The 14,125-nt window shown below is 40.3% G+C and overlaps 1 long non-coding RNA gene across 1 annotated transcript; it reads left to right on the forward strand.

Annotated features, from left to right (window-relative positions):
• The first annotated feature begins 612 nt into the window (after positions 1-612).
• LOC146439778 (uncharacterized) lies at positions 613-12,659 on the forward strand. The gene is made up of 2 exons (XR_014850899.1): positions 613-5,134; positions 11,244-12,659. It is a non-coding gene; the product is annotated as an uncharacterized LOC146439778 (long non-coding RNA).
• The last annotated feature ends 1,466 nt before the right edge of the window (positions 12,660-14,125 follow it).

Raw genomic sequence — 14,125 nt, forward strand, 5'->3', positions numbered from 1 at the left:
AGGTAAGAACTGAAAAAAAAAACTATCAATACACAGGTACCAATTTTAAAATTTTCTTTCTTTCTTTCTTTCTTTCTTTCTTTCTTTCTTTCTTTCTTTCTTTCTTTCTTTCTTTCTTTCTTTCTTTCTTTCTCTCTTTCTCTCTTTCTCTCTTTCTCTCTTTCTTTCTTTCTCTCTTTCATTCTCTCTTTCTTTCTCTCTTTCTTTCTCTTTTTCTTTCTCTCTTTCTCTCTTTCTCTCTTTCTTTCTCTCTTTCTCTCTTTCTCTCTTTCTCTCTCTCTTTCTCTCTTTCTCTCTCTCTTTCTTTCTCGCTTTCTTTCTTTCTTTCTCTCTTTCTTTCTCTCTCTCTTTCTCTCTTTCTTTCTTTCTCTCTTTCTTTCTCTTTCTTTCTTTCTTTCTTTCTTTCTTTCTTTCTTTCTTTCTTTCTTTCTTTCTTTCTTTCTTTCTTTCTTTCTCTCTTTCTTTCTCTCTCTCTCTCTCTCTTTCTCTCTTTCTCTCTTTCTCTCTTTCTCTCTTTCTCTCTTTTTTTCTCTCTTTCCCTCTCTCTTTATTTCTCTCTTTCTCTCTCTCTCTTTCTCTCTCTCTTTCTTTCTTTCTTTTTTCATTTTTCTTCCTTCTTTCTTTTTTCATTTTTCTTTTTTTTTTCTTCCTCTATCCCTTCCTCTCATTTCCTCTTCCCCCTCACTCCCTTTCTTCCTCTCTGTCTCACTCTCCCTCTCTCTCTATCTTTTCACATATGTTGAGGAGAAACTTCCTGAAAATTTTCCCGACACTCCATCAAACAAGTCACAGGGAGCATCTACTGGCCTTCTTTTCCCTGTTTCACTGTGACCTGATATTTATCTCCTATCAGACTGTTGTACTGTCCCATGGAGACCACAGTTAACTTTGGCAGACTTTGTATCAGTGACTCAGTCTGCCCTGGCCCCAAATCAGACTAGAAACAGGAATGTCAGGCCCCTAAATTAGAAATGATAAAATGATGAAAATGAAGAAAGGAAAAGGGTTAAAAATATTTATTCTGGGTAGGAGTCAGAGAAGTCTCTGACCTTGACCTCTTTGCTTACTGGAGAGGACACTGTACTCAATCCAGTTATGAGATACAGCTGAAATGCAATGTAAAAGTGATTCCAAATATCTGTTGCCAGGAAGCAGATGACACACTAAATTGCTCAGTAGATTGAGTACTTAATTCAGTGATTTCCTGCCGCAGGAGTTGCCAGTGTGCAGCCATTTTGTCTTTTTTGGCAAGGCAGCTGCTTTTGGACTGCTGTCTCCAGTAGTCTTTCCTAGGCTTCCTGTTGTAGGAAGGCCTGTTTCCTGCCATGAGATTCCTGATTAGGCTCTGCACTATTTTTGTCTGCAAAATGCCTGTGTAGCAGGTTGCTTCTCTGTATTTGATACTGATTTGTGGGAAGTGAAGCCAGATCACAGTCTGGCCACAATAGAGCATCCAAATCCTTTGAGAAATCTAAAAAAATGCTGTCGCTCAGCTGAAAAGAACTGATGCTTAATGTAGCATTCAGAGGTACAATGGAGATCCAAGTATTTATTTTTGTAGTGAAGTTTGATTCTGTTTGTTTCTTTTGGTATTGGAAACCAGACCCTATCAGCTGTACATTGTCTTTTTTAAAGCATCTCCCAAGGTTAGTTTTCTTCCTTCATTGTTTGGAGGATCTCTTGGTCCAGGTTCTCTGTACCTCTGTAGGGATAAAAATGTTTTCCATCTCCTACTCAGTATATTGTAAGCTTAAATTTATGTTTCTGCTGGTAGTGGGAAAAAAGTCCTGACATAACTGGGAAGATATTGCAGCTGTATGATTAACTTCTTTTGTCATGGGAGTGTGTGCTCAACATCAAGTGCTAAAAAGGATTAAAAAACCTTTTATCCCTCTCCTAAAGCCACAATACTGAGGTTCTATTCCAGGTCTGAACAAGCTATGAGATAGTATTGCTCCAGTCTCTGAGATATTTCTACTACACAGTCACAAATGGCAAGAAATAAAAAAAAAAAAGCTTTGTCCTGACTGCTCATGGTAACATGGACATAGGAGGGGAATTGTAAAAACAAATATAATTTATTTTGAAATATTGTTTAATTCATATGTTTTGTTCATACACTTTATTCCCCCCATGTTGGAAAGTTTTGCACATGGCTGGCCACAGGTACCCTGTTGCAGTATCTGACTATAGGATAAGGGCCCTTGATTTCAAAGGCAGGGAGGAAACAGTTCAAGAGGGTTTTTTGTTTCTCTTATGAATGGCTCTTCAGTCTAGATCCTTCTTCTGTATGCAGTCATGCATGCCTTTTGCTTGCTCTTGACCTCATGTTTTCCACATGTAGGTGTGAGGACATAGATTCTGACTTCATGATGCTGGAATTCATGTTGACATGGCTTTACAATGTAAGAAAACAAGGTACTCTTTCCTGTCAGTTACACAAGACATTCTTTCTCTAGGTTTTTTCCTTCTTCCAATGATTCACTTTTTTTTTTTTTAATTTTTTGCATAGAATCACAGAATTGTTAAGGTTGGAAATGACCTTTCCTCAGATAATGGAAAAATGTAATTATTTTCTGGGTGTAAATTGACATGAAAGATTTTTTAAGTTTCTTCAAAAAAATATGAGGAAATCAACCCCAACAGTTCTTATCTGATATTTTAATAAATGAGAGGCTTAAGCAGAGGCCAGGAAATTTGAAGTTAAGACTGATCCAGGCTGTTGTGTCTGTAAGAATTTGGTGCTGTTCTGTGGCCCTGGTGGAGCTCTGTCTTCACTTTAGCTTTCTTGAACACTTTATAATGTTGTCTGCAGCATTGCTATGACTTAGACAGTTTTGTCGTTGTTTAAATATAAATATTGGCTCTTGCATACTTTTGATACTCCAATTTACTTTTGTCAGGAAAGGATTAGGCTGTATTTCAGCAAGGTCTGCTGTCGTCAACAGCCTGAGAGTCCCTGTGGTTGTGTCAGGAGCACACAGACACACTCAGTGATTTGTACCAACTGCTGGGCTGCAGCCTTGTGGCTTTTCTCCACAATTCCAAGCCTGTTTATGCTCCTGCATTTGCAGCTGACCTGGACTGCTAACAGCAGATGTTCTCAGCTTGTTTGTGATGGCTTTTTAGTGAAAAAATATTGTCTTTGAAATGTAAATGAAATCCTTATAAATTAGAGGATCTGAGTGTATATTTTTCTAGGACGGGAGTCCTTGCAAAAAGAGCTAAAAAATTTTCTGTGGTAAATGGCTCTGGGGAGTCACAAGGTAAACAGAAACCTTCTCTGCCATATGTTGTAGCTCTGAGCCTAATATACTATATATGAAGGACACAATAAGGCCTCTGCATTCATTCTGATATTTAGAAGAGCAGACCCCTTAAAGGGGTTCTAAGCTGTTAACTGTCAGATCAGCTGCAGAAGTGCCTCCCATCTGATAAATTAGAAACACCTTTCCTTCTTTTTCTGCTTTGATGTTCTAATGTTCAGCTTTAATGCCAACATGGTTAAGGCAAAGGAGGTTGAGCATAAAGCATCCTTTTTGCTATGTTGCTAGTTTCTTGGGCAGTCAGTAATTGACTGGTCACCAGACTCCCACCTGCCTTCTTGTATCACTTGCTCCCCAAATCCCACCCCCTTGCCAGCCAAGCTTTGATGGTTTGTCAGAAATCCTGTCAAGTCTTTCTCCCTTTTCCCTCATTGGCTCCAAAGGGAGAATGCTCCATAGGCTTGGGAACTATGGGCATTGCTGCTAGGGGAGAGCAGCTGTCAGGGAGTCCAGGGCACGTGCTTTTTTGAGTTACCAATGTGCCATTAGCAAACGTACATCAGGGTTTATGTTATTAGAGCAGAAGCTGAACATTGTCCAGTTGATCCATCCTATACCAAATGAAGAAGGTCTGGATGAGATTACTGGCATTAGCACAGACATTTCTCTTTTAAACTGAACAACTGACAGGGAGCTCAGAGGACTTCAGAAAAATCATCGATGAGTAAAACCAGAATGAGACAAAACTGGGAGAAATTAAAACAACAAAAGATTGAAGGACCATGATTACTTATCTGGTTGGGTAAAGTTGTATTATGAAGAAGGCAATTATTCTTACTTGACAGAGAGGAAGAAGGTAACAGGGTAAAATTGCTGAAATGACTTAGTGAAATTGTGAGAGGAAAAATACAGCCTTCTGAGTCAGCTGAGTGCTCTTGCTTGTGAGTGCAGTCCTATACTAAGCACCAATCAATATTTTCTGTTTCCTACCTTCGTGTGCCTGTCTAATCTCTGCTGCTATCTTAGGTTTGGCTTCCATCTCCCCTCCTATCCATCTCTATTAACGTCACTGCCATCCACCTGCAGCTATGTAAATGTTAGCTCTAGCAGCAGTGTGCTCTTTAGAGTAAACGACAAACTACCTGGTTACACAGCCAAGGCTGGCTCTGCAGGAAATGTTAATCAGAAGTACTTTAGGAATCATGGATTTGATCCCCTGGTTCAGGAAAATGGATCAGTGGCTGCCTCCTAAGTGACCCATGACAAGACAGTCTGGTGAGAGTCATCTCTTCACCTAACTTTTGATCTTTCATCTGAAGATACTGTGACATGGTGAAATGAGGTGAGGTCAGTGTGACAGTGTGACAGTGACAGGTTTTCCACTTTTTTTGTTAAAACCAGGGCTCAGAGTTTCTGCCTCTTTCTCCACATGTCCTTCAGGACCACCAGTCTTGGAATTTCCTGCAGGTCTTTGTCTGCCTCTCATTGCTTCCTTGGCACTCCCTTTCTCCTTCTGTACCCTGTGTTGCCTGACAACTCAGAGCTACTCTACCCCTTGAACTTATTATTTTGCCACAGCCCAGTCCTGATCTCTTGAAGAATAGAACATGACATTTGTGCTCTGTTTTTGATGTTGGTCAGTGCTACAGCCAAAGCATGTCTCAGTTTAGGTGTGAGCTTAGAGTGATGTGGCAACTTGGCACTAATTGTCCTGATAGAAACACATGCCATAGATATGAAACAGGTGATTCTGCTTTCACTTAGGAGCGATGTTGTGCAAAGCTGTGGTTTGTGCACATGCTGGTGTTTTGGAGTAGGAAACAGGCAAAGGAATTGTGGCTGGTGATTTGATTGACACGGTTAAACAGGTAGGCATCTCTGTTTTCAATAAACCCTGTGCAGTGTAAAGACAGAGTAAACTGATTTTCTGTGCTTCTGAGCAGTGATGACAACTGCATCTTTTCTGCTTCAGAGAAAAACATGTTCTGTGGATCTCCACAGGGAGCATTTGTGTCTGAATTATGAGACTTTTACTATTTAACAGTGATTTCTGGGCTTGAATTTTATAACCTCTTTACTGGAACAAAACAAGTTTAAAAAATTCCAATATTTGTAAAAAAATTAATAAAAACTCTAATTCCTTACACAAACAAAAAACCTCCTATCAATATTTTAAAGAGTAAATGCAAAACCAGAACAAATATTTTGATTAAAGTGCAAACTATGCTGTGTTAATCAGTATTTTCTGCTTGCTGCCTTTGCAGACTTGGTACCTGCCAATATCTCAAGCTTTGCTTACACACACACACATACACATACACACACACACACACTCTTAATCTTTCTCATTAACGTCACTAATCTCTACTTGAATTCCTTGCAAGCAGAAAGACAAAGTGTCAGTGTGCAGTGAGTGCAAAGAGTGCTTGTCACCATGGCTAAGTGTTAACGTAAATCAGCAGAGTTAATATGTAAGCTTATTTGATGGTTTCAAATGTGAATGAAGTCCTAGCTGGAAATACCACTGCAGATCAGCTTTCCGAATTCTTGCATATTGCAGAACATAGAGGAAGTGAAGAATTTTCCCATTTGATTTTTGTTTTTTTCCATGAAAGGTCTGATATGACCCACATTGCTTTCTTTCTCCCTAGCCTTCAGATGCTGAGGAGCTTTGGCAGTCACAACAGAACAGGCATTTCTTTAGGACAAGTAAAGAGGAATAATTTCCCGAGTTTTAATGGGCTGTCAAAAGACTGCAGAGCAATCTTGATTGTATGCATGCATGCTGGTAGATGGTATAAGAGGGTTTATTTTTCTGTGCAGCCCACTGGGCCTTGAGAGTGGGAACATTAGTTTTGAGAACTGACTTTATGGGAATTGGATCACCCTTAATCACAATGTGATGTGTTTCCTACTGACCTCAATGTATGACTTTAGAGTCCTAAAGGTAAATATTTGTATGCATTTTATATAATTATAAGGGTATCAGAACCTCAATTTCACTTTTTCCTCAAGAAAAAGCATTTGTTACAGCAGAAGTCACAGGTGCTTTAAATTTAGGTTTCTGTTCAGGTTGCCATAACTCAAAGGAAGGAACTCCCATAATTAATGAACCTGGTCAAGCATCCAGTGCTGGGAGGCAGGGGACAGAGTGACCTATGCTGGCTGCAGGCAGCACAGATGTAAGGCAGTGAAAGCTGGAGGGGCAGCTGTAGTGCATACAAAGCACTTTATTATAAATATGGGCCACAACAAGACCTGGGTACCCAGGGTGGGTTCGGAGCTCAGTGACACGCTTCAACTCTGGCTCAAAAAGATGGGAAATGGGTTTAGAAAAGCACTTCTTCAGGCAGATGAGGGCACCTGGCAGATCCAGGGCTGCTGACATCAAGCTGTCTGCCAGAGATGGTGGCCAGCAGGGAGCTGGGAGAGGAGATTGCCACACTGGACACTGCTGCGGTGGCTCTGGAGAGGATGCAGTGACCTCTGGGGCTGCCTGCAGCTGAGGGTGCTGAAAATGAACAAAACCTCGATGTCTCAGAGAGACTGTGGTATGGGAAAGCTCCAGCAGGACAGGACCAGGCCTAGGAAATGCAAGATCTTGCTGCCCAGTTCTCTAATTGCAACATAAATAACAGTCAGTGTAGTCATGATTAAAAAGTGTCGTTTTAAAAAAAGAATCCTGATGTGTAAATCAGAAAATGACATTCAAGTATTTTTGTAATATACATACTTTTCCTCCCATGGTATTTGTTTGTCACTGCTAGGTAGCTTATTATCACAGGGTTGCTGGCTGTCACTGACATGTATTGAATCAAGTCAAAGAATAATTTTAATGCATTTTAAACATCCTCTTTTTATCTCTTTCCTCCTGGCCCTGTAAAAAGTTACACAAAGTTTAGAGATCAACATAATGAAAAGTGCAGGAAGATGGTCCACTGTGGACTAATGTTGAATGGTAGCTGAGTTTTTTACAAACTGGGGGAGATTGTATAATTATTCACATCATCAGTAATCTCTGGCTTTCACTAGACCTGTGGAAAAAAAAAGATAGGTATTGTGATAATAGCTGCAAGTTCCCCAGACCCCTTTCTTAACGACTGAACCTGACACCTATTGTCCTGCTTTCCCTACTCCACATAGTCCTAGCCATGCCCCCAGTTTTCCCTATTGGTTCCTATACCCTAACCCCACGTGGCCCTGGCCACTCCCTCGGGTTTCCCCTATTGGTTCCTGTACTCCTAACTCCGCCCCTGTACCTCCCCTCTACCCAGAGCTCACTGGGCCTGTGTGCTGTCCCTGCCCCTCTCTGTTTCCCTATAAAATCCCTGACCCTCTGCCATCTTGCTGTCTATGCTCCATGCGTGTCTATACAGCACATGTCTATGCTCCACATGTGGCTGTGCATGTGAGGCCTTCGCCCTCGAGGCATCTCTGCCTCGGGGAGGTCGTTGGCCTCTGCTGCACCATGCGAATAAACATCTTCCATGGACACAACGCATAGACCCTCCTTGCCTCCTTTATCACCGCCGGTTGTGGACACAGATGAATCAGAACTAGCCTTATGGTTCTCTGGCTGTTGAGAGTGCAGTGTCCAGCCCTGGGACAGAGGGTTTGGAGCACTGAGGTGGTGAACTGGGCTGGGTAGAGAAGCTCTAGGGTAAAGTCTGCTGTAACATCTTCTAAACCGCAACAGATAGGTGCTGAGAATAACTTTTTTTCCTGGTTAGATGTAAATAAAAATAATGGTCCCAGTGATTATCAAAGTAATTCTCCAGTGAACAAGTTTCAACAATGATCTTCAGTTTGTAACATTAACTTTTGTCCTTCAGGGTTGTGTAACCAGTGCATTGGCATCTGGATCTTGCACTGAAGCACTCATTCTCTTTTGCAAAACTTAGCTCACATTTAAAAGTGAATTTATTTTGTTCTAGTTCTTCAATAAATCATTTTCCCCCAAACATGAGTAAGCCAGTGCTTTTTAAAAAGCTAAGAGAAATATTTATGAAAGATCAAACAAAGGAAATACTCAGAGATCAGTTTTCACTTAAACAGCTCAATTAAGAATTTATAGTGACATATATTTTGTATTTTTCTTGTTGTATCATGAATAATTGCTTACCCTCAAGGTGTGTGTGTTAGAAAGTTGTACCTTTGTTTGGGGCCTTAGAGGAAAGTACAAATCATTCAAAGGTTTCTTTTCTCCCAGGCCAGATGGGAGAGGTGTCATCCCAGCTCCTTTAGACATAGGGTAAAATCAAGTACTCTGAACCATGGCTAAGTCAAACACGGACTTTAAACACTGTTTTGAAGCAGTCTGTGATTTGAAACAACTAGCCGGACTGCACTCTGGAAGAGAGTAGGGAAGCAGTGTGACACAGTCACCTGTCAGTCTCATCTCAAGGGGGACACCTCGTTCCTCAAAAGCAAAGATGGTGCTACTTCTTCCCAGCTGAAATGTCAGATTTAACCAGTTGAAAACCAGCTTAGTTGGTTGAAACCAGTTTAACAGGACGCTAAACCAGCAGAATCAAAGGCTTACCAGGACAAAATCTGAACCATTCATGAAATGCAGATAAAGCTAGTGCCACCTGATTTTGTTTCTTAGAGGAAGACACTGCCACAAGCTATGTTCAGGTGAGCTTATTATTGCCTATAACTCTGCCCTGGGTTATGTCACCCAGTCTGACATGGAGCTTGAGCTGTTTTGTTTTTCAAACCACATCTCTGGGTACTAATTACATGTTTTGCAAGCCATAGACTGTATTTCAAACTCATTTGACTTATGCTCTGTATGCAAGTCTCAGAACTTTTCCTGTGTCAGAGCTTCTCCTACTTTGATCTGTCCAGGTAGCGACTCTCCACTTCTGAAGAAAATTGGGTTGGTTGGAGGAAATGAGCATTTCTATCTTTTGGTCAAGGAGGTGTTTCTGAGGAATACAGGTGTCATGCAGTTGGAAAGTGGTTGGTTTGTCTTTTCTTTCTGCCCATGCAGCAGAATTGAGTCAATGCTGTGCTCCTTGAGCAGTGTAATGTTCCACAATGTAGTGTAGACTCTGGGTATGGAATATTGAAAAGAGGCAAACATAGGCAGTGAAGATAATTCTGGTGACATATGGGTCAGATTTTCACACACACAGTGAATTTTACACATTTGTGTATTTACATTCAAGTAGATCCTATGAAACATGACAAAACTGTATTACATGACACCGTAGATATGATGTCACTCTGATATCTATCCAAAAGCAAGAAAAATCTTCTGCACAACTCCTGAAATCCTAACAGAACATTTTATTGTTCTAATCAAGCTACTAATTCTGTACTTTAAAAGCTGCTACAATATTGTTTTTATCATTATGACAAAGAGATAAATGTTGCAGCTGCTAACTTGTTTCAATGGAATCAGTATGAAACACGGACAAGCATTGCTGGTTTTGTTGCCTCACGACTGAGTTGACCACTCTCATCACAAAGGTCAGTCTGAATTTCTTCTGCTGCTTGAAGCATCCTTTTTGCTGTTTATAGAGGTATCACAAATGAGAGAAGAGGGGCAAAGTATTAATTGCTTTCTGCACAGTTGGTGAGGAAGTACAAAAAGCAAAAAGATCTCTCCCAGACATCCTGCTAGATAATTGGCCACCCACCACTGCAGTCCTGCTTAAGGTCTTCCCTCCTACCCTTGTTGAATCAAACAAACAGGACAGCAGGATGTATATTTCTAGTTACTTTCAGCACAGCATCATCTCTGCTGCCAGTGAGAGTTAGAAACACATGGGAAAACAACTTCTGCTCAGGCATTAGGCTCACACTGCAGTCCACGGGGTAAGTTGGAGGAAATGTATGTCTAGGACTTAGAGGCACTCCACTTGATGGAAACAGCTTCAGAGCTTTATCTGCAGTGAGCCTGGCTGCCTCATTACATGCAGCATACCACCATTAAAGAAGGGGAGAAGTAGACCTATTCATACAGGAGGCAAATGATTCAAAACCCATCTGTGTATTAACAGCTATGCAAGTGGCTGACTGAACGACCTGTCTGTGAAAAGTAGAGGTTTCTGTCTCTAGCTGCTCCATACTCCCCAGTAAATAAAGTCTGAAGCATCTTTGTCACTTCATTTATTACAGTTAGTCACCATAGTAACCAATAAAGTTCAGACTGAATTCCATGGAACTGGTAAAACTTAAATGAAACAAAGAAACAAAGAAAATAAAGAAATCCTTTGGATTCCAGATGATTTAGTTTCTCTGTATTTGTAAAAGCAAAACAATTCCTTAACACTGAAAATAGTAGTTAAGGCCTTTATTTTAATTTTGACCCAGTCTGGAACATACTGTGATTATTCTGGGGCTACCCACATTTTTTTTTTTTAATTGAGTGTCCAGCAATCTTACTTATGTACAATAAACAGTGGTAGTAGGTGCAGTATGAAACCCAGGAACAGTTTTTGTTACAGGCCTTTTACAGCCTGAATGGAAAAGGGAGGAGAAGGCATAGAAGTACAGTTGGAAAAACAAGGAAACAGCAGCCATCTACATCTTGACAAATTACTTTTATAGGCTTTATAGATTGCAACAAAGAGATTTCAGGAGAATCCTGAAGAGGAAAGCTTTGCAGAAGTCTGTAGGGAGATTTCCAAGGCATGGGATCAAGTTTGGAAATATAACTCCTAGGTGTCATAACCTGCTAGATATAGTTTTTGAACAGAAGGGTCATAAAGTCAGTAATTAATGAGAGGTGGCCCATAAGATCACTGTGTTACAGAATCACTGAAGCGGGAAGTGTCCACTTGAGGTCATCTAGTCTAAAACCTCTGTTCAAGCAGAGTAAGCAAGAGTGGTTTGCTCAGGATGGGGTCCAGGTGGGTTTTTAATATCTCCGGGAATGCAGAATCCACAACCTCTCTAAGCAACCCTTTCCAGACTTAGAATAATAAAGCATTTTCTAATTTTTGAATTAATTTTCTTGTATTGTAGTGTGTTTCCACTGCCTCTTTTCATATCACTTGATACTGCTGAGAAGAGTCTGAGAAGAGGTGTGATGGTCTGTGAAATGCTACAAAGATAGAAGAATCTGTCTACTTCTATGTCAGAGGAAAAGAAGAAAGGTGAAGCATTTCTGAGATGAACACAGGTCATAGGAGAGCAAACTGTATGAACAGAAACGTGTGGAACAAGAAATACTTGTCCATGGCAGAACTGAGGATGCTAATGTGGGATGTGAGAACTACTGAGGTGTAAGAAATCAGAGAAAAATGTTAGCTGTGTGAATGCACTGAAAGAGTAGCCCTTAGAAAGCAGTCTGGACCACATGGCTGAAGTGCATATTAGCTTTTGATCCATCTGATATAAATTAAGTTGTGAATGAACTTGCTTATCCTTCCACTGTGAAATCCACCACATACATTGAAGATGGATGTTTGGATCCAACTACATGACCAGACATGGTAGAGCTGCAGGATCTCTGACATGCAGCACTGTCTTGTATTCACTGACTGCTCACTGTCCAAGTCACTTTGGCTTGCTCTTTCCAGCTTGCCAGTGAATTGTTGCACTGCCTCATGTGATGCCTGATGATTTTTTGTCTTTTCTTTTTATACCCTTTTTATACATTTTTATACTCTTTCCCTTCCCTTGTACCCCCTATACACACTGCTTGTACCTTAGCCCCACGTATTTATAATTCTTGAAGTCTGGTATTTAGCTTAGTTTGGGGGTTTTGCAAAGCAGGAGGACCAAACATTCACAGTGGGAGGCCAAGAGCTCTATATTATCTCAGAACTAGAGGCTCCAACCTTGGATGGAGTCTCTCTCTCGGGAGCGTATTTTGTAAACTAGGCTGTAGTCTCTTTTAGTGGGAGTAATTAGAATAGGGGGACAATTACTTCATGTACTAAGTCTCCTATTAGGGGATTTTAGGTAGATATGGTAATTTGCCAAGTCCACAAAATTGCATACGTGTGGTATGGGGTGTGCTTCTCAGCATGTTTCCACCTTTGACGAGTTGTGCACCTAGGATCCCATTAAAACCAAGGTAATAGCCCTTTTCCTTTTACTGCTATGTCTGCTTCATATTTCTACCAGCTGAAAAGGCAACACATACATAAAACAGCCTGTGAGCACAATATGGGAAGGCAGGTGCCTTCAGGTTACTTCCTCCCTATCCTGGGATATATGTCATCTGTACACAATATACTTAACCATCTTGAGCACCTGGGAGTATTAAAATCTGAGATTAAGTCAAGATAAAATTAGCATCAAGAGTATTCATATATATGTATATGTATGTGCATGGCTATTTGTATATATATCCATACATGGTGATGACTGTAATAATCTATTACATATTAAAATAACTTTTACATATTGAAATAGATTTTTTAGATACTCTTATCTTGGTATTTGTGAAACTTGTTGGGCTCTTTTGGCATAATTTCTTTATTATCCTCACTGCCAACTTGCTTCTAAATGCAACCTGTTTCCTGTCTACATTGAAATTTAGCTGATTTATTATAACTCTTCTTTTCCCTGGAAGTTGCTGATCAAGCACTAAAAGAAGTGAAGGTAAGAGTGTCTCCCCAACACAGGATTTCAAGGCAAGGCAAGGGGAAAAGGAAGGGAAGGGAAGGGAAGGGAAGGGAAGGGAAGGGAAGGGAAGGGAAGGGAAGGGAAGGGAAGGGAAGGGAAGGGAAGGGAAGGGAAGGACCAGGTATGTGCCATCAGAGAGGTTTTTTCCTAGTTTCCATGAGCAGAATCGCTCTTACATTTTCAAACTCTTAGTTGCTGAGCAGTTTGTCTGCTGACTCGGATGAAATGCCACAGCCCTGTCTGATGAGCTGCTCTGTTCAATCTGATTTGCTCCATTCCCACATGACCTCTGGCAAATTGTCAAGGTGGTCTTCATGTAACCAGAATTTGAAATGTATACAGGGCTGCAGATCTTCATAAGCAATACTTCCAGCATGAGTTTAAATATCACCAGAGGAACTGTGGAAGGAAGCAAGCAAGCAAGCAAACATATAAACCCAGCTCAAATTCAGCACAAACCAACTGTCAGAGCAGAAAAAAAGTTGGGTCCAGAAATGTCCAGTAACAGTAGGTACATAAGCTGAGTTATTCTGCATTGAATGAGATTTTTTTCCTATTTCATAAAACTGTGTTTTGACTGTAATGAAAAATAGTTTAAGTGCAGTAGGCCCCCTTTTTTTCTTTTTCCCAATAAAAATATCAATGTTTATATTGTTCTCTGTACCCACAGAAAATCCTAGTTGACAGACAGCCTCTATATTTTATTTAAAATAAGGAAGATGAGTTTTGCTTTCATGGTCCTCCACATGTCTTCCTCAAAGATGATGGAATTACATGTATGCATGAAGGGCAAGAAAAATGACTACTTGTTATAGAAAGAAGAGTGATGGGTTTTTTTCTGCTAAGAAGAAAATACCAATCTATTTTTGTTTTTATTCTTCAGTCTTTAAAGGGGGGAAAAAAAAGCTAAGCTGATTTAAATTAAATTTTACAAAGCATATGCTCCTGGGCAGAAATCTTATAAATCCACTTTCAGCCCAAAGCACATTTTTATGGTTGAGTTATAATAAACCCCACAGAACAGGGATTCCACTTGAATTGCTTACAGAATATAGTAGCACGAAAGGTATTATTGTTATAAAGCTTCACAGTAATGTTTGAATTTAGTTGACAGAACCAGCAGGGCCGTTTTTATTTAGTTTGACCTCTCATCACAAGAACCTACCAGAAGTTCAGGCCACAGAGAGTAAAACACAGCCAAAAAATCAAAGCAGAAAACTGATTAAAACGATAAAGTGGAGGTTAGCTTGTCCTAATGCTATAATACATTT

Source organism: Lichenostomus cassidix, chromosome 3 (genome assembly GCF_008360975.1).
Source record: "Lichenostomus cassidix isolate B80296 chromosome 3, HeHo_3.0, whole genome shotgun sequence".
NCBI classification, from domain to species: domain Eukaryota; kingdom Metazoa; phylum Chordata; class Aves; order Passeriformes; family Meliphagidae; genus Lichenostomus; species Lichenostomus cassidix.